The following is a 27,379-nucleotide window of genomic DNA, read 5'->3' on the forward strand; positions in this document are numbered from 1 at the left end:
ACAGTGAGAACAATAAGATTAGACGCTATAACACTAAAGATATATACAGTACCAGTTTCAGCTGGAATGCTTTTCCAACAGTCTTAAAGGAGTTCCCACATATGCTGAGCACTTGTTGGCTGCTTTACCTTCACTCTGCGGTCCAACTCATCCCAAACCATCTCAATTGGGTGGAGGTCGGGTGATTGTGGAGGCCAGGTCATCTGATGCAGCACTCTATCACTCTCCTTCTTGGTCAAATGGCCCTTACACAACCTGGCGGTGTGTTGGGTCATTGTCCTATTAAAAAACAAATGATAGTCCCACTAAGCGCAAACCAGATGGGATTGCATATCGCTGCAGAATGCTGTGGTAGCCATGCTGGTAAGTGTGCCTTGAATTCTAAATAAATCACCTACAGCTTTACGTTGGGAACCACACATGCAGAGAGCATCCGTTCACCTACTCTACAATGTAGAAAAAAGTACAAAGAAAGAAAATACCTTGAATGAGTAGGTGTGTCCAAACTTTTTACTGGTACTGTATATAATCAAATAAATATCCAATACAGAAATGTAATAATGGTCCACCTTCAGAATCTTTCTCTCATTCTCTTTCTCTCACGCTCTCTTTTTTCCTCTCCCTCCCCTCTGAATTTGAAGTGCTACTGTTCAACCAGTGGCTCTCTGAAATGTCAAGGGGGTCATCGGCAAATTGTATCATGTAGCTGATGATGAAATTGAGAGATGAGGTCAACTGCAACCTTTTCCTGGCCTCTGGAACTTCAATTTCGCACTTTCTAACCTATTCGATCTTGTTCGAGTGGTATAAAGCTCATTTCCCCAACAGCAGTAGCTTATTATCACGTCAGTCTCACGTCAGTCAGATGTAAAGGGCTAATTGGAATATTAATTTGGTGGCTAATATTGTAGTTTTGTCAAATAAAATGAGTTTGAGGTTTGATTTTTTTCCCCCCAAGATAAACAGGAATTTTCCTCACTTTGGGTTTATTCTGATTTGAATGGGACCCATCAACGTATTGGAACTTGAACATCCTTTCAAATGTTACATTTAAGGCCATCTCATTCTTTGGTCGTCTGGGTTCCTAGTCTGAAGTCTTATTGGTGTCTGCAGAACACTACACTAAGACCATTAGAGTCTTGTAGGGACACAGATTGTCCACTATTCCTTTTCGCCAAGGTGATGTAAGAAATCACCCTCGGACACCCTGTCACTCTCTACCCCCAAAGTCAGCATATGTTTGATTAATCGCTCATTCCCTAATGGGGACGTCTTAGCTATTCATCATCTTGGATCAAGCACCAGGAGACTGGATCAGGGTTGGGAATTAGAAGCAGGAATCCTGATAGTCACACGTAGGCCTGCTCCTTGTACTCTCGGCTCTATTGAATGACGAGTACGTTTAAATGCACAATTATGTTTGGCGGTTTCTTTCTTGATTTTAATATGTTCCCTTAAGCAGTTTCCCTTAATTAGGAAGATGTTTATGGACTTCGTAGCTGCACGTGCTAGTGAAAATAATAGCTTTGGTTGGTATGACATGTCTCATCACCTACTGGTGTTCCAAGATGTATTGTTGGTTTTGTTTCCTATTCGTTTTGAGACCCCACTCTCTGAACTAAAATGCACAATGGACTCTGATGCTTCTGGTGTTGTCTAAAACAAAGCAGATTAAGCATGACATATTTTCATATTTTTGTCTGTGTTGTGTTTTGAGTGTCGTTTTTTTCCCCATCACTATTTGTCCCATTCTAAGTCCACTTGGCGTCATGCAGCACACGTGATTTGTGTTGGAATAGGAGCGGTTGCTGAAAAGAATGTGAGGTACTGTAAGCTTGAGGAAAATAAAGCTTTTATTAGAAACTTTGACCTTTTGAGGACTCACCCCTTGAGAAGCAGAGAAAATAGCCAACTAATTGTAGGAAGAAATTCCAATTCCAGCTTTATTTTAATGTTCATTAAATAATTAGCCATTATATTTGGCTTTGTAGCAATCAGAATCTTCAAGTATTTAATTTAAAAGGTTTGTCGAAGACCTTCAAACTTGGTCCACAGAAACCTCTAATTTATTCTTCTCTGTTCTTTTAAACTGTAATCCCACCCATTGTTGCAATCGTTTTTTTGCCAAACATCTGACTAGTCCTAGTGTTATGAGTAGGCAATTCGGTCACGACCCAGATATGAAATGCTCTTAAACGCCGGACCCGCTTGGCTGACCTCCTGCCCAGTCAGCCTACAGCAAAACATGCTTTGATCGTATAGCGAGGGAGGAGGGGTCGGGTTTCGAGATAATCATATTTTTTGTTTTCTGTGCTGATCTGAGCCACAATGGACACACTTAGGACCCAGAACAAGTGCCGTATTCAGTTAAACTAGAATTGTCCTGCCCCAGGCTAATTCCCAATGACAGGTCCTTTGTTGACGGGCAAGCTACTTTTGGAGGGGAACACAAAACCCCCTCCTAACAAAGTAACAGGCCGTGACAGAGAAGGAACGTTTTTTTGGGGAAAAGGGTTTAAATCGACCTAGGAACAGATTAAAGGGGAAAAACAAGGACTAGGTGGAAATAGGATTCTTAAAGTCATGACAATAGCTCATTTCTCCTGCTAAAGGTTTTCTGTGTCACCCCTTAACCTCAAGCCTCCCCCAGTTTTAGAGGTTGAGGTTAGCTCAACTGTTAGCACAGAACACGAGGGCAGGGTTTTGATAAATTTCAGCTGAGCTCAAAGGTCTGGTTTGTGTCTTGGGGCACAGGTTGCCAAACAAACTATTCAGGGAGCACATGTTCAGCTGCCCTCACCCTCCTCAGCACAAATACAGTTTATTTTTTATTTTTTATCTCTCTGTACGCTACCACTTTGATTTCTCCGTCTGTGGCGTTTTCCAATTTCAGAGGATGCATTTCCGGCACCCACAAAGAACTTTCCAGCAGCTTTCCATTTTAGATCAAATACCAACCTGTGGGCTAATTTTCAAAGGCATGATGTATAGACTCCCTACTAGGGCCTGTTATCTGAATCATGGGTCCACCCTGAACACTGATGACACTATCAGTGCCACCCAATGTGTTCAGAATTCCCTTTCCAACAATTCCTCCTTGTACCAAACTCCCCCAGACCATGACATATTGGCTGGCTTCAACTCTTAACAGCCGTGCGTTGGGGCCAACCGCCTGATATCCGAGTCTGGCTGGGGTGCCCTGCTCGGGGAATCATTTCCTCTTGCACTCAGTAAGCGTGTTCAAGGGAGCGAGGGGGGGAAAAAATCATCCCGAGCAGCTGTGCTGAAAGCCTGTGCTAAACACAATCAGGAAGTCGACGGGAAAGGCAGCGTGTTTCTGTCAGGGAGAGGGCAAACGCCACGGCACATTGAAAGGCCTCTGGAACTTCAAACGAGGACGGTCCTGCCCCCCCCCCCCCCCCCCCGAATCCAGATGGCAGTTAGCTGCGTTAGACTTGGCCCGGGCCGCGCATGGAAAGAGGCCTCCGTTTCTGTATATATTATGTTAACTAGTGGCGGTTTAGCGAGGAAAAAGAGGACCATGCTGTATAAAACGGATCTGATTCACTTAGGAAAGACAACTAGTTGGTTGGATTCCAGCACAAACGTAACCGATCCAAAAGATACTGACCTGCTAATTGCCCCAATTTCCCCTCGTTCTCTTCAGAACATGGAGACATGTTCTGCATTTTTGGGCTGATATGTACATTTCATGACCAAAAGTATGTGGACGCCTGCTCATCAAACATCTCATTCCAAAATCATGGGCATTATTATGGAGTTGGGTCCCCCCTGCTGCTATAACAGCCCCAACTCTTCTGGGAAGGATTTCCACTAGATGTTGGAACTTGCTTCCATTCAGCCACAAGAGCATTAGTGAGGTTGGGCACTGATTGTGGGCGATTAGTCCTGGCTAACAGTCGGCATTCCAATTCATCCCAAAGGTGTTCGATGGAGTTCAGGTCAGGGCTCTGTGCACGCCAGTCAAGTTCTTCCAAACCGATCTCGACAAACCATTTCTGTATGGACCTCGCTTTGTGCATGGGGGCATTGTCATGCTGAAACAGGAAAGGGCCTTCCCCAAACTGTTGCCACAAAGTTGGAAGCACAGAATCATCTAGAATGTCATTGTATGCTGTAACATTAAGATTTCCCTTCACTGGAACTCAGGGGCCTATTCCAAACCATGAAAAACAGCCCCAGACCATTTTTCCTCCTCCACCAAACTTTACAGTGGGAACTATGCATTAGGGCAGGTAGCATTCTCCTGGCATCCGCCAAACCCAAATTTGTCAGTTGGACTGCCAGATGGTGAAGGGTGATTCATCACTCCAGAGAATGCGTTTCCACTGCTCCAGAGTCCAATTTCAGCGAGCTTTACAACACTCCAGCCGACCCTTGGCCTTGCGCATGGTGATGTTAGGCTTGTGTGTGCCTGCTCGGCCATGGAAACTCATTTCATTAAGCTCCTGACGAATAGTTATTGTGCTGACGTTGCTTCCAGAGGCAGTTTGGAACTTTGTAGTGAATGTTGCAACTGAGAACAGACTATTTTTACACACTGCGCGCTTCAGCACTCGGCGGTCCCGTTTTGCGAGCTTGTGTTGCCTACCGCTTTGCGGCCGAACTGTAGTTGCTCCTAGACATTTCAGCTTCACAATAACAGCACTTACTAGAGCTGCCTGGTAAACAGTAGGGCAGAAATTTGACAAACTGACTTGTTGGATAGGTGGCATTCTATGACTGTGCCACATTGAAAGTCACTGAGCTCTTCAGTAAGGTCATTCTACTGCCAATGTTTGTCTATGGAGATTGCATGGCTGTGTGCTCAATTTTAGCAACGGGTGTCTGAAATTTGAAGGGGTGTCCACATACGTTTGTGTATATATAGTGTAGCTGTGCTCCTGGGGAAGCTACACTCAATATAGGAATTCCTTCACCTACATCTTTGCAACTGACCTACGCAATCAATGAAGTGCCGAACTGACGTAAATAAAACAAGACAGGGAGTCCATTCAGTGGCAGAATTTCCCACCTCTGAGCTCAGTGTTTATCTGGGCTGTGGTTCCTGAAGGAGTCGGGCTTTTTAGTAGAACGATGGTAAAGCTGACCGCTACTGTTCTGATATAAACAACCTCGGAGGAATCTGACTCCTCTCGAACAGGGCTACTGAAAACCTCTTAATGAGTTTGGATAAGGATTCATGTGGATGTGTCGCCTCTTGGCATGCTCAAGCCCTCTCTAATTTGCTCGCTCTCTTTTCTTTACTTTTGTTCCCCACAGGTACTCAGTCAGTTGGAAGGAAGAATTCAGCCCATACCACCTCCATCTCGGAACCATTCGGAATCTTGTCCTGTGCTCTGATTTGGATTTCTACTCAATCTTCTGGTTTGGATGTTCACTCTGTACCGGTTTGGCTCATCGAATCCCACCGCCTTTGTTGGATGATTCAGAAGCTGAGGTAAGAGTGATTCTTCGTCCTCCTCTTTGTGTGTTACTAACAGATAACTTTAAAATTATGGAGAATGACCGAGAGAACGCTAATGTGATGGAAATCTGAGGAGATGCTGAAAGAATAGGCCTACAAATGGAGACTTGAGGCTCAGTGGACCAGAGGCCTCTGGGTTTCTTTGTGCAAATGTGTCCTGTGACAGCCAGATTAATGAGTCCCAGTGCGAAGCTGGCCAATTTGTTTGATGCGGCCACCCAATAACGTGTGTTTTGATAAAAATGCTTGTCTCAACAAGCCTCTTTTCTCCTGTTGTTGGGTTGAAGTTGTGCTGCTTCTCCGAGGTTGCCTCAGGGCGAGGATCCCACGGGAAAGGCTCTGACCTGTTTGAGTGACCGCATGGAACCCATCCAGCAACATTTGTTGGTTGAGCAGGGACGCTTATCTAAGGCATCACATTTTAGATCACATTTTTCTGCACGTTAGCCGTTTAGGCTGTGGGGGATTTCAACTGATGTGAACCGTGTTAGCCAGGTGAAGTACCTCTCAGGTGCGGTGTGTGGTCACATCAAGTCAAGCAACAATTCCCATATTGCAACCGTAAACTGTTCTAAATCTGTTACGGGTCGTTCCATTTCAATCACCTTTTGACCGAACCCCTTTTAGATTTGAAGAAAACTTTCTATACATATTTGCACATGTTAGAAGTGGTCAGAAAGTGAATTTTTGGACCTGAATGCCAAAACATTTAGGTGAGAGTTGCTCAGAGTTGACTCATTTAGCATACCCCACCCTACCATGAGACCATGTCTTCATCACTGGAAAAGATACATTGTTGAGTTTGAGATCATTTAACAGGGTTGTCAAACTTTGTAATAATTTCTTGAAAAAAAGTTTTATTTTTTATCCTTTAACGTCAATTATCTAAATGCGTAAACTAAAAAAAAAAAAATGTTGTAGCTAACCATGAATATGTTGTAGCTAAGACCCTATTTGACATAATCTGAGGTGATGTACCCGCCATCGGTTGAGACATTTCAATCAGAAATATAATTCATAGAATGAACATATCCCTTCAGACCACTGCAATTTAGCTGGTACATCATTGACATTTTAATTTAATTGAAATTTTCACATCCAGTTACTACCACAAAATGGCTGCCGGTCCACCCACCGTTGAATGTCTATTCTATTATCTATATTTCTATGATTTCAATAGGTTTCCTATTTTAAGTTTGACAGTATAATTTAAAACGACTGATATTCCCGTTCGTCAACAATCTCTGATGTGGACTGCCAACCATCTGTGCTATCATTTAAAAGAGAGTACATTTATCAGCCAAAACATGACACCCACCCTGTATTCAATAGCATGCTCTGTCTCAACCGATGGCGGGCACAACACAAACATCTCAGATTGTCAAATAATGCCAAAAAGCTACAACATATGTGAGAATTAAAAATTATCAGAGTTTACACGTTTTTAGATCATTTACATTAAAGGTTAAACAATTACATTTTTATTACAACTTTTTTTAAAGAAATTATTAAATACAGTACTTTGACAACCCTGTCTGGGGGCTTTTAAATGATGTCAAACTCAACCGTTTCTCTTTTCCAGTGATGAAGACATGGATGTCTCATGGTAGACTGGGGTATGCAAAATGGCTTAACTTTGAGCACCTCTATCTCCTAAATGTTGACTACTTGTACCGTGGGCAAATTATGTATAGAAAGTTTCATTCAAATCAAAAAGTGACTGAAATCAAATGGAACTGCAATCCTTTTTGGTGGAATTCGGATTATTCAGAATGTACAAATTGTAGAATCTAGGCCTAATTGCTGTACACTATATGATAATTGTCAAAAAACATAAGAACCAAAGTCACAGGGATCCTTTTTAACGGATTCCTTTGAATCGAACATGCCTAACTAGATGTCTTTTAGACCCATTACTTGTGGCATTTTATAGATGTTCTCTTATCCAGCAGCTCCTCAGGTAATACTCCATTTCCTAATTTCCTCTCACAGATGAAAGGGCTGAAGCATTGTGGCTTTATGCTGTGGAGCTATTACCATCTGGAGCAATTACTGTCAATCGCTGCTGCCTATTTTACAGTTATTAGCACAAAATGTTCCTTTCTCCCCGTGTATTACTTTCCAAATGGGATTCGGATGGACTGCTCATTTCAAGATGTCCGAGGATTTCTTCAGTGGATTTCAGATTTACCTCAGATACTCTACATCATTTGAAGCAAAACTCGGGACAAAACGAAATTGTCTGATGTCCTACTGTACCTCCATTCGCAAACTTTTGATATTTTACATTTTAGGTAAAAGTATTAATGAATTTGAATACATGAACTTGAATACATTAAGTGCCCTATCTATAGGCCATTATAGTGCTAGCTTTTGTGCTTCAGTTGCATTTTTATAGGGACAGACATAATCAAGAACATGCCTTTATCACAGCTTAGAGACTGACAGGGGAAGGTGGGGATTGGGGGTACCAATGACTGTATATATGAATGGACAAAGCCATCGATCACGCGAAACCATTCATTTTTACGTGAAGACTCAACAGCGCATTGCAGCCAAATTTAAGTCGGTTAAGATGGTGTCTCATGGAGACATAACATGCACAGTTTGTGCGATTTTTAAATAATTGGTTCAAGGACATGCATCTGGTTTGTTCGACGCAATTATTGGTACCATGATTGTCTTCAAAATGTGTATTTGTTTACACATAGATTGGCCACGAAGCTTGCCATTTTCCCATTCACTATAATAGGGGATCCTGTTTTCTGCTAACAATGCCTGCAGTACCGCGGCCGGCCTTGAACTACCATGAGAGGGGGCCATCGTCCTCCCCGAGGGCAGTTAGTTCAAATGCTTTGACCTCCTGTCGCTTATCTCTCCTCCCCTTCTGTTCACACATTGCTCTCGTAATGTACAAACAGGGAGTGGGGGTTAAGGGGGGGTTGTGCTTTGTTGACATTTTCAGACTAGTCATATCCATCAAAAACATAGGGGGTGAAACGTTAGTCCCACCCACTCTGCCCTAATCTGATTTAGCAGGGTCTAGGGAAGATGGAGTGAGTGGGGGGAAGGGAGGATGAGAGGGAGAGGCATGTTCTGCATAGTTTGGGTGACTTGATGCTCACAAGGAAATGGAGAAACACTTCTAAGCCTTTTGAACTTTAGTCAGGGGAAGACGGGCCTAATACCCCTTCTCCCTTAGACATCCATTTTGACCATTACTCAGTGGAGATGGAAGAAACCATTAACCTTATGGTTGTTGCTTGTGATTCTTCAAATGTCAGTCCACAACTCTTTTTTCCCCCGGCTTTGTGCGCATTACGTGCATCCTTCTGTTACAGGGGTTTGTAGCGTTGTTGATGATTTTCCAAGACTTTTGAAAGGTGTCCTTTTGAGTGACTTAGTTGGTAAGATGTGGCTGACTCGGAAAGGAGTGTTTGGTGAAAATGCAACAAAAACATAATTATTCATTGTTTCTCTAACAAGTTACTTGTTTAGATGGGTTGGAAGTGTAATTGAGGTAAAGGGTCATGTCTGGGAGAGCCTGGTGTCCATGGCAACAAGACTTTTACCATGTCATGTGACCTCACCTGTGAGAAGGGGCTTTGGAGAATTGGCCGATTCTCAGTCTGCGGAGTCAGAGAGGACATTACACTTATTAAAAGCTTGCGTGGGTTTAACCGCAAGTAGTCAAGTTGTTTCCGGTGTGCCGTCTCGTACTTCCTTATCAATTTACCGTTCCTATTTGGTTAAAGTATATGTCTTACCCGAGGAAGCCATCAACCACCCATAGTCTCCATGTTTTTGCTCAGAACTTTTTAAAGCACATGGTGGGTTAAGATCTAAAAGTCTTTAACGGTGGAAGTCTGGTAGAAGAGGGGGTTAAGCTGACAGGTCTGGCTCCCTGGGCAGGGCTGTACTTGGTAAAGGGGAGATAGAAGCTTGAGCTGCTCAGTCCAGTTGTCAGGGAGGGTCTACATCGATCTGTGGATTAAACCAGATCAGAACCCCGCCCCCCCTTTTTAAGTGCTATAAGTCCCCCCTCCTTGAGCCCAGAAGGGCAGATGGACTGTTGCCATGTGAAGGTATTTCCCCTCATTTAAATTGGCACTGCAGAGTTGTGGTGGCATAGACCAATGGGGTGAGGGGATACTTGTCCTGATTTAGCCCTTAGAGACTGCCGTGTTTGGTGGAAAGCGGGCTAGGGAGGGATACATGTTTTCTGAGGTATGGATGAAGGTCAAAGGTATGTTACCAAAGCATTGACCAGTTTTACGGTGTCCCAGAACGTTATGTTCGGCTAAACCTTACACTATAGAACACCTTATTTCTTTCATTTGCCAAAAAAGAAAGCAAACATGTCTTTGATCCCCCTACAAACCATTTTTAAGAAGCATACTCCATTCCTCAAAGCTAGGACCCTTGATATGAAACGTCAACGATTTTTAAATCTATTAGCAAAAACCCCAAATAACAATTTCCTCAAAGGCACAGAGCGATGGAACCCCACTTTCAGCGCATGTAATCTGATGACTCAGCTGAGAAATTAATCTCCACACCCTATACATCTACTAAATGACTCCAAATATAGCACTATTTTCTGGCTTTTACACCCTCAAGTAAGCTTCCCATTTAATCCTGTGTCACGTACCTTTTGCGTCTTTTAGCGATTTGATTCTAGTTCTTAATGTGCCATGGCATAGTATAGTCTATGGCTCTTAGCTTCCTCTAGTACATATCACAGTGTTGTGCCAGATACTGTATCAAGCACCACAGAGTCCCAGCTAGCACTTTCCCCCCAGTCTGAGCCTAGACCTTCTTGATCCTGTGAACTTTAAGTATTTGGGGGTTTTACTTTGGAGTTTTGGGATGACATTTTAACAGTGGAGGAAAAAGCACCGCAGATATCAAACTACACATGTTGCATTCATTTCAAGAACTCACAAAAACCAAAACTCCATTATTCAACCTGTAAGCTTTTACTATATTTTTGGGATTATGATGTGATCTTGAACCAATCTCCGTCTCATCTGACTCCTCAGACGTCATCTCATCAGACATCGTCTCGTGTTTTCCTGGTTAGGGGAAATACCTTCACATGGCAACAATGCACCATGACCTCTAACCTATAGTCCTTGTGACCTCACCATCCTTATTCTTGGAAGGTTTTCCCAGACAATTTGACATTTAGTTCCGGTAGTGTTCTCCTCCAATCAGGTAGAGCATGACTAAGACGAGACGAAGCACTGATTGACGTCACCAGCGTAACTTATAGCGTAACCCTTGTTTTGTGACCCATAGGAGCTACAATATCCTCTGGGAATCTCTGCGCTGACACCTGGTGCTCTGCCATCTCTGCCAAGATGTGCCAAGAGTCTCTCTCATGATTTAAGACATGCCAGCAGTGCCCTGGCTAAGCCTATGCAATATTCACACTCCACAGTTAACATGATTGGATTAGCATGTTTGGATCATGGCACAAAATGGCTGATGTCCAAACCTTGGTTCGTGCATATACAGTTTTCTCTCTTGAACCTTGCCCAATGCCCAAACAAGAAATATCATAGGTCTGCCGAATGGCTGATTGTTGATAAAGCATCTCAATTTAGCATTTGCAAATTACACAACATCAAGCAGTTGACTAAGACAAATTTGACTTCCAAGATTTCCAAGAAAAGCGGGTTCATGGGTAGCCCTGCTCTATTACCTGATCTCAGCCCTACTGTCCTGCTCCCCCTATAGCTTTTAGTTTCAGTTCTTTTAATTGAATACAGCTATTCTGTTTCCTGAGCACAAGAGATTGCGTGTTCATTAAAGAAATCCTGATTAGAATGAAAGAGTGATTACGGTGGGGTGGCCATTACTCCCCATGTGAAAGCTCCCTCCTGCTCATTTGTCTAATGGAAGACTGCTTAGAGCTCCCCCAAAAGCCATTAATTAGCTTAAGTGGACCCTCAGGGTTCCGGCCTCTCTTACTCCCCCCCCCCTCCAGGAATGTGAGTGACCACATTGCTCGTTGTCTAGTTGTTCTCCTTTGGCTCTAATGTTGTCTATGTTAATAATAGGTACAGTAGGGAGGTATAGTAATTTCAGTTGTGTTTTGTCTCCTTAGACTGTAGGTGCCCACAGGCGTGTGTCGAGAGAAAGACACACATTCATGAGGGACTTTACTTAATTGTATTGTCTTTAACATGAAACAATTGACATTTACTATGACCGAGCTTATTAAAAGCAGTTTCAGAGGAGTTTCTCTCAGTATGTCCCATATGACACGGCACGATAGCACCAAACAAATGTGAGATACTGTGCCATATCTCTTTGGATAATTCATATCTAAACATCCCTTATCTGTCTGTGTCCTGAGGGCCAACACTTCTGGGGTTCATTCCTCAGTGTCTCCGCGCACAAAACTTCGACAGATGCAGGTTGAATGCAATTAGTGAAATAATTAACATACAAATAATGATAGCAAGCTTTCCTGGGGATATTTCTCAAGCTAATTGACATTCAAGGCAGAAATGAGGGTCTCCTACCTTCCCCTTCTTCTGCATGCGTACACAATCCACTTGGCTACCATTTGTGAGGTCATATATAATATTCCCATGTCTCAAGGACAATGGAAGTGTATTGGCTCTGTGTGTGTTTCGTTTAACAACGGATGCCTGCACACATACAGGTCGTGCATAGGTCGGACGCGCGCGCACACGGGCCAAATCCCTTCGCAATAGGGGCCTGTTGGCTCTGACTGTGCAGTTTTAGCCGCCCAGTTTGCAGTGTTAAACCACCGAGTTTCTAAACATCGTGAGACTTCTGGGAATGCTTGCGAAACGGACCAAACCGACCAGGCCGGGGTTTGAAAAAAAATCATTTTTAGTTGTTCATTTTATCTTGAAATCTAAAGTCACAACCTAAATTGGAGACGACATCTTTAAATAGTCGAGCATGTTATTACTACCAACCTCGTGAAAGTGACAAACCGACGCGTTTACATTTTCATATATATATATATATATATTTTTAAACGTATCAAAGGAGTGCCTTTTGATTTTACGGCCTGCACGTGAGCTTAGCTCGCCAACGACATCGCCTGCACGTGAGCTTAGCTCGCCAACGACATCGCCTGCACGTGAGCTTAGCTAGCCAACGACATCGCCTGCACGTGAGCTTAGCTCGCCAACGACATCGCTTAGCTAGCCAACGACATCGCTTAGCTAGCCAACGACATCGCTTAGCTAGCCAACGACATCGCTTAGCTAGCCAACGACATCGCCTGCACGTGAGCTTAGCTAGCCAATGACATCGCTTAGATAGCCAACGACATCGCCTGCACGTGAGCTTAGCTAGCCAACGACATCGCCTGCACGTGAGCTTAGCTCGCCAACGACATCGCCTGCACGTGAGCTTAGCTCGCCAACGACATCGCTTAGCTCGCCAACGACATCGCTTAGCTAGCCAACGACATCGCTTAGCTAGCCAACGACATCGCTTAGATAGCCAACGACATCGCCTGCACGTGAGCTTAGCTAGCCAATGACATCGCTTAGCTAGCCAACGACATCGCCTGCACGTGAGCTTAGCTAGCCAACGACATCGCCTGCACGTGAGCTTAGCTCGCCAACGACATCGCTTAGCTAGCCAACGACATCGCTTAGCTAGCATACGACATCGCTTAGATAGCCAACGACATCGCCTGCACGTGAGCTTAGCTAGCCAACGACATCGCTTAGCTCGCCAACGACATCGCTTAGCTAGCCAACGACATCGCCTGCACGTGAGCTTAGCTCGCCAACGACATCGCCTGCACGTGAGCTTAGCTAGCCAACGACATCGCTTAGCTCGCCAACGCCAACGACATCGCTTAGCTAGCCAACGACATCGCCTGCACGTGAGCTTAGCTCGCCAACGACATCGCCTGCACGTGAGCTTTTGCAGCGGCTAATGGGGATCCTAATAATAAATACCAAAAGTATGATCGGGGATTTCTATTGGAGAAGCAGGTTCTGCCCATCTTCATACTGTACTGTCTTTGGTTAAACTGTGGAACATTGTTACTGAACATCCACACTCACCTATTCTACAGCATCAGGGAACCTGTGCTGTTCGCTCGCTATGCGTGTGGCTGGGACACATAAATCTTCATCTTCCTTCACAGTAGGGCCACCTTCGTTCCCTCTGTGTGTGTCTCTGTGTGTGTGTGTGTCTCTCTGTGTGTGTGTGCGTGTCTCTCTGTGTGTGTGTGTGTGTGCGTATCTCTGTGTGTGTCTGTCTGTGTGATTGTCTCGGAGTGAATGTCTGCACCTTTGCGAGTGGAGCTGAAAGGACAGAGGGGAGGGGGAGGTAGAGAGGAAGGGGGTGGTGTGGTGTTTTGGACAGGCACTGTGTTGGTGATTTACTGGGTTGAGCAGAACACAGCGAGAGCCCGTTTGTCCTTGTCACCTCCAAAGATCGTCCCTGTACCCCCACTCCCCTCCCACCTCCCCATTTCACCTGTTCAGTGCCTCTTTTCAGAGAGTACCTCTTCCCTGCTCTTTCATTCTTCTCCATTTCCTCATCCTCCTCTCTCATCGAAGAGGCCTCTTTAGCTCTCTTTTATTTCCTCCTTTCCCTCGTGACGTCTGTTTATCTTCCAAGTTGGTTCTCCTGCCTCTTCCTTGGCCTTTTTTGCTCCTCTTCATCTTTGGGTTCATTCTTAACTCTCTCTCTGGTCGTTCTCCTCTCTCTCTCTTTCTCTTTCTCTCTCTTTCTCTCTTCTCTCTGGTCGTTCTCCTCTCTCTCTCTCTCTCTCTCTCTCTGGTCGTTCTTCTCTCCTCTCTCTCTCTCTCTGGTCGTTCTTCTCTCCTCTCTCTCTCTCTCTCTCTCTCTCTCTCTCTCTCTCTCTCTCTCTCTCTCTCTCTCTCTCTCTCTCTCTCTCTCTCTCTCTCTCTCTCTCTCTCTCTCTCTCTCTCTTCTTTCTCTCTCTTCTTTCTCTCTCTTCTCTCTCTCTCTTCTCTCTCTCTGGTCGTTCTCCTCTCTCTCTTCTCTCTTTCTCTCTCTTCTCTCTCTTCTCTCTCTCTCTCTCTTCTCTCTCTCTCTCTCTCTTCTCTCTCTTCTCTCTCTCTCTCTCTCTTCTCTCTCTTCTCTCTCTCTCTCTCTCTCTTCTCTCTCTTCTCTCTCTCTCTGGTCGTTCTCCTCTCTCTCTTCTCTCTCTGGTCGTTCTCCTCTCTCTCTTCTCTCTCTGGTCGTTCTCCTCTCTCTCTTCTCTCTCTGGTCGTTCTCCTCTCTCTGGTCGTTCTCCTCTCTCTCTTCTCTCTCTGGTGTACTTGGAATGGATAGTAGCTTCCCATGCGCTTCCATTGGAGTCACATGCATCACATCAGACATCTCAACAAGGATGTCAGAGTGAACCAGCGTGGTACGTGGTCTGTAATATGATCTTGATCGATACAACGCAGGAATCCTGTGGTAGGCGTCACTGTGGTTGCATAGATGGATTCCAGACACGGTGCTTGTCTCCTCTATGGTAGAGATTCGAGAATAACATTTTTTTTAAACTAGGACACGTCTTCAAAAAGCATCTCCGAGTGTTGATCTAGGATCAGATCCCTCCTGTCAATATCTCACTCATCATTAGGATCTAAATGGCATGACTGATCCCTCCTGCTCTGAGAACTGTTGTAAGGCTTGCTGGTATTGACAAAAATCCGTACATTAAAGTGACTATGATGTTTTAGGGCATTATACGACAACATTAATGAGCATATAATATGCCCATGAATTATGTTATCAATACATAAATGTGCCTTGGACAATCTCCAGGTGCCACACCTTCTAATTTGGAAGCTATTGAACTCGTGGCTTTGGATGCAGTGTGTGAGAACAGCATTTAGTTCACACGTCACCCCTGCAGAAATGTGCCAATATCGTGCTGAAAACTGATGATATGCATATTGCATCAGCCGTTATGCAAAGACAATAGCCTTTTAAATCACCCAGCCGTAGAACATACTGTCGTCTTTGGCAATCAAAATAATACTCACACTGGTCACACTGACCATATCACCACCGATGTTGATTGATTCTATTGTTTCAAGTCTGCAAACTCTCTGAAAGTCTACCGTCTTTCCTCTCGGACCGATGTCTACGTGGTGTAATGCTGAGGGGGCGGTTGGTGATTGGTGGTGGGAGGAAGGTTCGGATGTGTGATAGCATTACACACATGGTAGGTGGCAGCTAAGAAAACAGGTGCTGCCCACAGATTCACCGTTGTTGGTCACGGTTCATTAATTTATCCATATCACGATAAATGGACTGAATTATAACGATACGTTTAATGATATTAATGTGCACCATAGTATTTTAAATATATATATATATATATATATATATATATATATATATATATATATATATATATATATATATATATATTACACTTTAAACTACTACTACTTTGAATGTTGTAGCTATCCATTGTCCTATTTAACAATTACCCATGTTGGCAAACTTCACATTTCTCTTGTAGGAACCTTTAGGGGATTTTATCGTAATGAACGGTATCAGCAAAATGTCCATGGTAAGTGGTCGGTTTGGTCGTTGTCGATCATTTTCGGTTTATAGAACCAGCTCTACCAGGAAGTGCAGCGTGTTTTATGGAATGGTGGGAACAAAAGGACTTTGCTCTTGCCTACTGTCTGTAGGATTGCAGAGCAGTGAGGACAGGTGAAAGTGTGTGGTCTGCGTGTGCTTGGGAAGGATATGAGTGTGGTTACAGTGTCTGGAGTGGTTACGCCCGCATGAATGCGCAAGAAGACACACACACAGTGCCCAACAAAAACTAGGCTATAGCCCAGTTGCCTCTGGGGAAGAAATAAATAATAACATTTTAATTGCTGGACTGTTCTGGGAATGAGTCTGAGAACCAACCATAACAACCCCTAGCTGTTGGGTCAGATACTTCCTCCCTCCCTGGTCCCTCCTCCAACGGTCTCTGCGTGTGAAACCGAGACAAAACTAACCAAATATGGCTGTCCATCCCAGCCTGGTCTCTGCAGCTGTGACAAAAAAAAAATCAAAAGTCTCCTGCTACGATGCGACGACGCAGAGGCACATTTAGCCTTCCCTCACAGGGGCCGTTTCATAAACTTTTAAAAAGCACTTAAGAAACAAAGCTTCAAAAATAAAAACTCAGAGAGTGCTAAGCTGGCAAAAGTTGCTGTGCTTTGAACACGAGAGAGAGCCATCAAAAGCTTGCTGCTGAGGCTCCCTACCAAGCACCCTAAACGTATCCTTCAGCAGAATTAGTACCCTCTCTTCTTCTTCTTCATAGGGGATGTGAGGACTGTCGATTATTTTAATTTTTTTGGGGGGGGGGCAGGCTCCCAGGGACAGCCTTGTAAACCGGTGAGGGGGATAGGGAGTGGGAACCACCATGCCCACCCCCAATTAATCTGCCCTCCATCTGCTATGTGAGATAATGGCCATCCAGATACCCAGCAACCCCCTCTCTCGTGTTCCTGAGGATCTGAGGGTAAAGAACAAACAAAACACAGATAGTCAACAACAAACATACTGCTCGGCTGCTCGTAGGGTTTTTCTCCAGTTTCGTCGACCAGCCCTTTATCAGCTTTCACAGTTGGGTGTTAGCTGCACATTCCTGAGTAAAAACATTAAAAAGGACACTATTTCTGGAACGGTTATAGTCCTGCCTCTTGTCTGTTGGGTATTTCTGGATGTATTTACCCATTTTGCGTTTGACATTTTAAAAATGTTCTCCAATCTGTCAGTTCAAGGCCAATAAATGGTAGGGTGGGGCACCAAAACTGACAGCACCCTCGCCTGTTGTCAACGGACTGGACTCGAGTCAAGACCAAGCCTGCATCCCCTGTGTTTCCGAGTTTTAAGTGGAGCCACTCTCTTGTGGGACAGTGGCTTCAAACACAAAACTACATCGCTGAAATGCTAGTTAAGCGCCGTGCGCATTCCTTTTATGTGGCCCGGGGACTGCCAGGCACTGTGACGTTTTTTATTTGTATTATTCATATGCGTCCCCTCAAGCTGTCTGTCAATTATTAATGGTGGGGGTTAACAGACATTTTTTGGGGCCCGTACCATCAAGCGGGCAGCTTAGGAAACGTGTGTGTGTGCGTGCGTGGGACTGTGTGTGTACATGTAGTGAGCCTGTGTATATTTGGGTGATTGCTGCCTGCCTGTCAGGAAAATCTTCTCTCTGGTGTTTAAAAAAAAATCCACACGTCGGTGTCCGGCGCTGTCGTGATGTGTGTTTCTGATCCATTCTCCCCTCTATAATGAAGCTTCTGTATTCAGACCAACATTCATAAATACAGATACAAATTGCTTGTGTAGACTCTCACAGGCTTTGTCACACAAACACACACACCTGCATTCTCTCTCTCTGTCACTGTCACACACACACACACACACACACACACACACACACCCACTCAAATTCTCTCATTCTCTCTCCCTCTGTCTCTCACACAGGCCGACACATAAACACACACACACGCGCGCGCACACAGTGTGAGAATTCAGATTTCAGCCCTCATTATGCCTGCATGAATAAGTAAAACTGGATCAATGGACGTGGGACGACTGGCTTTGGATCACAGGGGGCCAACTACATAATGGGACTATTTGAATATGGCGTTGAGAGACCACTTAGAGGACACCCTGTGGACCCACACGCCATCCTGTGACAGTCTGAGCTGAGGTTCTGAAGAATGCCCCATGGCTGTGTGTCGGTTAGGGTTGATTTGATGATAAAGGTTTTTGTCATTTGAACTCGTGATTGTATTGATTTGAGTCCCTGGCCTGTGCAATGAGTCTCAATGTTGATTGCAGTCGCCAACCTGTCCATCGATCACTCCCTTTCTCTTCCTCACTGTTCTTCCCCACTCTCTCTCCCTACTCTCGCTCTTTCTTCCTCCGTTCCTCTCTTCTTCTCCCTTTGTCGTCATATGATCATTCTTTGGGGCTCTGCCTCACTCTCTGCCCTCCATACTCCTTTCTCTGCCCCCCCCCCCCCCCCCTCGCTAATTGACTTTTAATGACCGTTTTACATCATGTTTTGATATTCAAATTAGCCGTGTCAGCCGGGGTAGAGCGCAGGTCTTTTATTCCAACCATCGTCTCTCCCCCTCTCCTTTTTTTTTAAACAGGGGTTGTTACATGAGCACGTCATTATTAATTGCATGTGTAATGTGTCTGTTTATCTTCAGAGAGGCAGGAGTGCTGAAACGGCCTCGCTGAAACGGGCACGCACATGCAAGCAAGTCGATAGTTTAATATTTTGTTCTTAACGGCCTCGTGGGAGAGCAACAGCAAGCGGCAACTCGAGTTCAAAGCGAAAATCTCCAGAATTAGCTAACTGCCTGCATTTCAAACTAACTTTTGCTGTCAAACTTTTGTCAGATCAGAAACCAGATAGAGAAAATGCATTTTAGGTGTAAGCATTTATGACAAGTTGGGGTTTCGGTTGAGAAAACAGAGTAACTCACAGTATATTGAAATACAGTATAGCCTATGATACAGAATAAGAACGCAAATGCTTGTTTCAACACTTTATTTTGGTGTTGAAGGTTAGTTGGTTAAAGGATGTATTAATAGACAGCTGCTAGCATACTGGTTTAAACATGCTGGTTTAAACATGCTGGTTTAAACATGCTGGTTTAAACATGCTGTTTTAAATATGCTGGTTTAAACATACTCGCCAGTCAGCTGATCTCCCATTATCAAGACTTCTCTCGTGACTCATTATAGTTTGGTGTATAGGCGAGCCTCGCTGAGAGGAGAACTTCAGCTCTTTGATGGCCTGAATAGAGACGCTTCCACCGTATTTGTTAGTTAGCATTGCTCGTTGACGTGGCATAACATGTTATTACATTATATTGCAGTTTAGGCCACTGACTGTACAAAACATTAGGAACACCTACATTAGGAACACCTACTTTGGGAATCCATTAGGAATCCTTCTTTAACCTGTCTCCTCCCCTTCATCTACACTGATTTGAAGTGGGTTTAACAAGTGAAATCAATACGGGACCATATCTTTTACTTGGAATCCCCTGGTCAGTCTGGCACGGAAAGAGCAGGCGTTCCTAATGTTTTGTACACTCAGTGTATATCCAGAGTGAGACACATTTCGACCATTGAAAGTGACTTGAGACAAAAAAGCTGTGGGAGAGACTTTTTTTCATTCCTGTGAGTTTGTAGTGTTTGATGGTTGAAAGAAGCTGCATGGAGAGAGTGGTCTGAGAGAAACACTGTGCAGTAGTTTGGAATGACCAGGGGGTACAGTTAAAGCTTGTTGTGGCTGGCTACAGCGTGGGAGGGAGGCTCAGTCATTGAAAGAGACCAGAGAAAAGAGGGGGAGAGCAAAAGAAGATGGTTGAAAGAAACTTGAGGGAAAGAATATAGTGCATGATTTATAATTCAGAGGTTTCTGGATCGGAGGAGATATGGGTGGGAGGTTGTTTAGAGAGGCCAGTGGGAGCGAGGCATGGTAGACTGGCTAGAGGGAGGGATGCTAGACTGTGGCTGGAGGGAGGGATGCTAGACTGTGGCTGGAGGGAGGGATGCTAGACTGTGGCTGGAGGGAGGGATGCTAGACTGTGGCTGGAGGGAGGGATGCTAGACTGGCTGGAGGGAGGGATGCTAGACTGTGGCTGGAGGGAGGGATGCTAGACTGTGGCTGGAGGGAGGGATGCTAGACTGTGGCTGGAGGGAGGGATGCTAGACTGTGGCTGGAGGGAGGGATGCTAGACTGTGGCTGGAGGGAGGGATGCTAGACTGTGGCTGGAGGGAGGGATGCTAGACTGTGGCTGGAGGGAGGGATGCTAGACTGTGGCTGGAGGGAGGGATGCTAGACTGATGCTGGAGGGAGGGATGCTAGACTGATGCTGGAGGGAGGGATGCTAGACTGATGCTGGAGGGGGGGATGCTAGACTGATGCTGGAGGGAGGGGATGCTAGACTGATGCTGGAGGGAGGGGATGCTAGACTGATGCTGGAGGGAGGGGATGCTAGACTGATGCTGGAGGGAGGGGATGCTAGACTGATGCTGGAGGGAGGGGATGCTAGACTGATGCTGGAGGGAGGGGATGCTAGACTGATGCTGGAGGGAGGGATGCTAGACTGATGCTTTGAGGGAGGGATGCGAGACTGTGGCTGGAGGGAGGGATGCGAGACTGTGGCTGGAGGGAGGGATGCGAGACTGTGGCTGGAGGGAGGGATGCGAGACTGTGGCTGGAGGGAGGGATGCGAGACTGTGGCTGGAGGGAGGGATGCGAGACTGTGGCTGGAGGGAGGGATGCGAGACTGTGGCTGGAGGGAGGGATGCGAGACTGTGGCTGGAGGGAGGGATGCGAGACTGTGGCTGGAGGGAGGGATGCGAGACTGTGGCTGGAGGGAGGGATGCGAGACTGTGGCTGGAGGGAGGGATGCGAGACTGTGGCTGGAGGGAGGGATGCGAGACTGTGGCTGGAGGGAGGGATGCGAGACTGTGGCTGGAGGGAGGGATGCGAGACTGTGGCTGGAGGGAGGGATGCGAGACTGTGGCTGGAGGCTGGAGGGATGCGAGACTGTGGCTGGAGGCTGGAGGGATGCGAGACTGTGGCTGGAGGCTGGAGGGATGCGAGGCTGGAGGCTGGAGGGATGCGAGACTGTGGCTGGAGGCTGGAGGGATGCGAGACTGGCTGGAGGCTGGAGGGATGCGAGACTGTGGCTGGAGGCTGGAGGGATGCGAGACTGTGGCTGGAGGCTGGAGGGATGCGAGACTGTGGCTGGAGGCTGGAGGGATGCGAGACTGTGGCTGGAGGCTGGAGGGATGCGAGACTGTGGCTGGAGGCTGGAGGGATGCGAGACTGTGGCTGGAGGCTGGAGGGATGCGAGACTGTGGCTGGAGGCTGGAGGGATGCGAGACTGTGGCTGGAGGCTGGAGGGATGCGAGACTGTGGCTGGAGGCTGGAGGGAGGGATGCGAGTCTGTGGCTGGAGGCTGGAGGGAGGGATGCTAGACTGTGGCTGGAGGCTGGAGGGAGGGATGCTAGACTGTGGCTGGAGGCTGGAGGGAGGGATGCGAGACTGTGGCTGGAGGCTGGAGGGAGGGATGCGAGACTGTGGCTGGAGGCTGGAGGGAGGGATGCGAGACTGTGGCTGGAGGCTGGAGGGAGGGATGCGAGACTGTGGCTGGAGGCTGGAGGGAGGGATGCGAGACTGTGGCTGGAGGCTGGAGGGAGGGATGCGAGACTGTGGCTGGAGGCTGGAGGGAGGGATGCTAGACTGTGGCTGGAGGCTGGAGGGAGGGATGCTAGACTGTGGCTGGAGGCTGGAGGGAGGGATGCTAGACTGTGGCTGGAGGGAGGGATGCTAGACTGTGGCTGGAGGGAGGGATGCTAGACTGTGGCTGGAGGGAGGGATGCGAGACTGTGGCTGGAGGGAGGGATGCGAGACTGTGGCTGGAGGCTGGAGGGAGGGATGCTAGACTGTGGCTGGAGGGAGGGATGCGAGACTGTGGCTGGAGGCTGGAGGGAGGGATGCTAGACTGTGGCTGGAGGGAGGGATGCGAGACTGTGGCTGGAGGCTGGAGGGAGGGATGCTAGACTGTGGCTGGAGGGAGGGATGCGAGGGATTTCTTATAGAAAGTTTTTATCTCCCTTTAACTTGCAGATTCTGAAGTGTTAGTTTTTTTTCTTATCCCTTGGCTTTGTTGGGTGTGGCCATGTCACTAGATGGGATGGGAGGGATGTTACCCAGTTGCCACGAGCAACCCTGGAGTCGGTAGAGTTCTGTGTGGCAATGCCCTTGGGCTTAGATCAGGGAATAGGGGTGAGGGCTAAGTGTATGTAAGGTGAATAAGGGTAATTTACGAATCCCCCATTGAGATATAATATATTTTATTCTGGGGATGCCCCACTTTCTCTCTCTCACACGCACACACAGAGAATAAAAATAAATTAAACAAGTATGAAAGTTTAAAGACTGCAGGTGAGCCTATTATGAAGATGGTTGTTTTACCCATAGAAATTGTTTTACCCAGTTAGCTAAATGGTTAGTTGGGGACCTAGAGGTAGGGTGACTACATTTAAAAAAAACAAATACGGGACAACAGGATGACAGTTCCAGCTAAACTTGGAGGACAGTTGCCTATAACTACTTGTGCATCATGCCAACTGTAAAGTTTGGTGGAGGAGGAATAATGGTCTGGGACTGTTTTTCATTGTTCGGCGCTAGGCCCCTTAGTTCCAGTGAAGAGAAAATCCTAACGCTATAGCATACAATGACATTCTAGACGATTCTGTGCTTCCAACTTTGTGGCAACAGTTTGGGGATGAATTGGTACTCCGACTGCGAGCTAGGACTAATCACCCAACATCAGTGCCCGACCTCACTAATGCTCTTGTGGCTGAATGGAAGCAAGTTCCCGTAGCAATGTTCCAACATCTAGTGGAAAGCCTTCCACAGAAGAGTGGAGGCTGTTATAGCAGCAAAGAGGGGACCAACTCCATATTAATGGTCATGATTTTGGAATGAGATGTTTGATGAGCAGTCCACATACTTTTGGTCATGCAGTGTATATTGAATTTGCAACTAATGAGCATGGAGAGCCTCCCAAGTTTGAAATGACCTTCTCTTTCAGTCTAATACTGCTATTTACTTTTGTATCTATTCGTCAGAAGCACACTTTTTGTAAGTAGTTATAGGCAACTATCCTCCAAGTCTAGCTGGAATTTAGCCCAAAAGTATTTGAGAAATGTGATTGGTTGACGATCGGCCTATGACATCGGCCTACTGTACGTCTCCTCCAACAACGATTGGAGAAGATTCCAAGAACACAGGATGAGATGTTACTATCCTTTGTGCAAGCACTTCCAAGAGTTCATGAACAGTGAGACTGGTGAAATTTGGGGAGCGCATCGTCAGTAGTGTACCTTTGGTTCCTAGGGTGTTTCGGCCTTTCACACTATACACCCTCCCCAAAGGCGGCCAGCGACAGGGTGATCAATCCTACGCTTGCGTCCCATTCCCAATTAGTCAAAGGAGTTGCCTTGTTGTTGATAGCCAACATCCCATGGGACTATGCATGGCAGGGGCGTCTTCCTCCCTGAGTCAAGCATTGTTGACCGCATACCTCCTGGCCCTCTCACTTCGGGGCCCAGCTGGGGTCTTTCCTCTTCATCCAGAGCCATTGACTGCTGCCTTCTGCCACCTCTGATACAGCTTTGATTGCCGAACGCTGGCTCTGGCCCTTAATTCCCAGGTCTCTAAGCAGTCTGGTTGTAGATGTTGCCACAAAACCTCTGCAGCCCACCTCCACTGGTCGGACTTCTGTGTTCCAGCCATGATGCCGTGCTTCGGCAGCTAGATCGGCATAGCGCAGATGTTTTCGCTCATAAGCCTCATCTACTGAGTCCTCCCAGGGTACTGTGAGCTCAATGATGAAGACCTTCTTGAGCGAACGGGACCAGAGCACTATGTCAGGTCTTAGGGTGGTGGTTGCGATCTCCGGAGGAAACACAAGTTGCCGGCCAATGTCAGCTAGCATTTTCCAGTCGCGGGCCAAGCGCAGCTGGTCTCGCTCTAATGGTGTAGAGCCGCTCTTCGGTGGTTTAGCCCCTTCGCGGACAAAAGTCGTCCGTAAGGGGTGTGATGCTGCTGGGGGTGGTAGGGAGTTGGTGGCAGCTCGCTTGTCCTCCAGGGCGGAAGCAAGGTTTTTAAGGACTTGGTTGTGACGCCAAGTGTAGCGTCCTTGGGTGAGGCTTGTTTTACACCCTGTGAGAATGTGCCTGAGGTTGGCTGGCATGGAACAGAGGGCACAGTCCGGATCTTCACCATACCATTGGTGAAGATTAACTGGTGTTGGAAGGACGTCATATGTTGCTCTGATGGAAAAGCTCAACCGCCTCGCTTCCATGGCCCACAGATCCTTCCAGCTGATCTTCCTCTTCTCCACACTGTCCCATCGAGTCCACTGTCCTTGTTTGGCAAGAGAGACTGCCTTGGCCCACCTTGCAGCCTCCTCCTGATGGCGTACTTCCTGCACTACCATCTTCCGCCGCTCTGGTGCAGTGGCCTTACTCCAAGCAGCACGGCTAGTTAGCCCAAGGCCTCCTCTCCCTTGCTGAACATGACCCACAATGTCAGCATGTCTGAGGGCTGCTGTTGCCTCCTGGACTGCTTTTCCTGGCCTCCATTTGCGCCCAGTTGCCAAGGTCGGCGCGTTGTTGCTCACCACTGGGTCTCGAGATTCATTCAGTGTCATCTGGAGCCTGGTTTTTGCACACTTGAATTCCTCTGTTAGACTGGTGAGGGGCAGCTTGAGGACACCATCTCCATAGAGGCCTATGGTGGTAAGGCATCGTGGAACCCCGAGCCACTTCTTTAAGTAGCCTGTGACTCCTCTTTCCATCTTCTCCACTGTTGAGATTGGAACCTCATACACTGCTAGGGGCCACAACACCCGGGGTAGGAGACCAAACTGCAGACACCAGGCCTTTAACTTTCCAGGTAGCTGGGTGTTGTCGATGGACTGTAGGCTACTACTGATGTCTTTGCGCAGCTGTTGCACCTGGTCTTTGTCCTTCAGGCTTGCATCATACCACCTTCCAAGGCTTTTTACCGGCTGCTCAGACACTGTTGGGATTTGGTCATCTCCGATGAAGAATTTCAGGTCAGAGAGTACTCCCTTCACAATCGAGATGCTGCGTGACTTGGATGGTTTAATCTTCATACGGGCCCAGCTGATGTTCTCCTCGAGTTTTCTGAGCAGTCTCCTGGTGCATGGGACAGTGGTGGTCAATGTTGTAATGTCGTCCATGTAGGCTCTGAGTGGAGGGAGGCGGAAACCAGAGTCGACTCGCTGTCCACCAGCAACCCATTTTGAGGATCTGATGATAACCTCCATTGCCATTATGAATGCCAACGGAGAAATGGTACATCCCGCCATTATTCCTACATTCAGGCACTGCCATGAGGTCGTGAACTCTGAGGTGGTGAAGCAGAACTGCAGATCCTGGAAGTACGACTTCACCAGGGTTGTGATGGTGTCCGGTATGTGGAAAAATCTGAAGGCAGACCACAGGAGTTCATGGGGCACAGAGCCAAATGCATTGGCGAGGTCGAGGAAGACTACATGAAGGTCCCTTTTCTCCACCTTGGCCATTTGGATCTGGTGCCAGATCATGCTGGAGTGTTCCAAGCAGCCAGAGAACCCTGATATTCCTGCCTTCTGTACAGATGTATCGACGTACGCATTCCTTTGCAGGTACTCGGACATCCTCTGGGCAATGACCCTAAAGAAGATTTTACCCTCGACATTCAGTAAGGAGATTGGGCGGAATTGGCTGATGTTCACTGCATCCTTCTCCTTAGGGATCAGGACCCCGCCTGCCCTACGCCACACTTTGGGTATTATCTTCTTTTGCCAAGCTGTTCTCATAAGCCTCCAGAGGACCCTCAGGACGTCTGGTGCGTTCTTATACACTTTGTACGGGACTCCATTTGGCCCCGGGGCTGATGCTGTTCTTGCCCGTCGAACTGTGTTTTCCACCTCTTTCCATGTCGGAGGGCTGGTCTCAATATGATGTTCCGGGGGTTCAATGGGTGGGATATCTGATGGGATGGCCAGATGTTCATGTCGCTTTGAGTCAAAGTTTGTTGTTATCAGGTGCTCCTCTAGGTCTTTCTTTGTTGTTTTTAGAGCTCCACTTTTTTCCTTCGTGAAGAGACTTTTAAGGAACTTGAAGGGATCTTTATAGAATCGAGTTCTAGTTTGTTCTTTCTTCCTTCTGCGTTTCCGTAGGTTCTCTGCTCTACGGAGGGATGCCAACCGGGTTTTAATGTCAGCCTGAAGTGCCTCTATGCCCTCCTTTTCCACTTCCGAGGCCTTCTTCCACTGTTTCTTAAGCTGTCTCCTTTCTTGAACGAGGCGCTTGATTTCTTGTTGCCTCCTGGAAACTGGTGGGGTTGGAACCTTTCTCCCGCCTTTTGCCTCTTGCACTCCAAAGCTTTCTGCCCCGTACTCATAGATGATGTCCCCCATCCTCTCCAACTTCTTCTCCACTGTGCCTCGAAGTTTCTCGAGGGTCAAGGTAAGGTCAGTATTCACTGCTTCCCACAACTTCTTGTCACTGGCGCCAGGCCACTTCACATACGGTCTGTGCCCTGGTAGTCTCCTCTCGACTGCAGGTCTGGGAGGCTGGGTGAGTTCCACTCCTGTTGTTGGTTCCACCTCAGGTGTTACTTCGGTGCTTGAGTTTACGTCCTCCATGACAGTGGTACTGATGCACTGCAAACTATGGTTTGCGTCCAGTTGCTGTGCTTCATTCGACTGATTTGATCGCTTTCGCAGAAAGTGATCAATGCGGGGCCTCTGTCTCTCTTTACCCAAACACCCCTTCTTCCCCTGGTGGATCCTCAACCCATGGTGTGATGTAACTTTCCTCCAACCACAGACACATACCTGCATCTGTTTGTGGCCCGCTGTTGCAGCGGAACTTGTGACAGTTGCTGTGGTGTTCTCTTGTGCTGTGCTCTCATTACTCGTAGTCGTTTCCGGTCCAGTCGTTACCATGTTGTCAGCCGATGAGTCATCTTCCGCCCCCGCTCTCGCAGACTCTAGGGGTATTCTCGTATGTTGACTTTCTGTAGCTAAAAGCGGGTGTTTCCAACATACTGCGAAGCATGGGAAACTACAGAAATGGGAAGCTACCCCATGACTGTCCCAGTGGGGTCTATTCCCTCCTGTCAGCCGTCTCTCCGTGCCGCCACAAGGACTTTCCCCTGTTGTCAGCTGATCTTTCTCAGCAGTCACTGGACTAGTCCAGATATTCAGATTCCAAGAACACAGGATGAGATGTTACTATCCTTTGTGCAAGCACTTCCAAGAGTTCATGAAC

The 27,379-nt window shown here is 46.9% G+C and overlaps 1 protein-coding gene across 1 annotated transcript in view; it reads left to right on the top strand.

Annotated features, from left to right (window-relative positions):
* LOC120022219 (semaphorin-6D-like) overlaps positions 1-27,379 on the top strand; it is a 109,980-nt gene that overhangs the window by 13,106 nt on the left and 69,495 nt on the right. Inside the window, exon 2 of the mRNA XM_038966098.1 lies at positions 5,284-5,461. The gene's annotated coding sequence lies outside the window, so the exon portion shown is untranslated. The remainder of the gene's footprint in view (positions 1-5,283; positions 5,462-27,379) is intronic.

This window comes from Salvelinus namaycush, chromosome 27 (genome assembly GCF_016432855.1).
Source record: "Salvelinus namaycush isolate Seneca chromosome 27, SaNama_1.0, whole genome shotgun sequence".
Taxonomy (NCBI): Eukaryota; Metazoa; Chordata; class Actinopteri; order Salmoniformes; family Salmonidae; genus Salvelinus; species Salvelinus namaycush.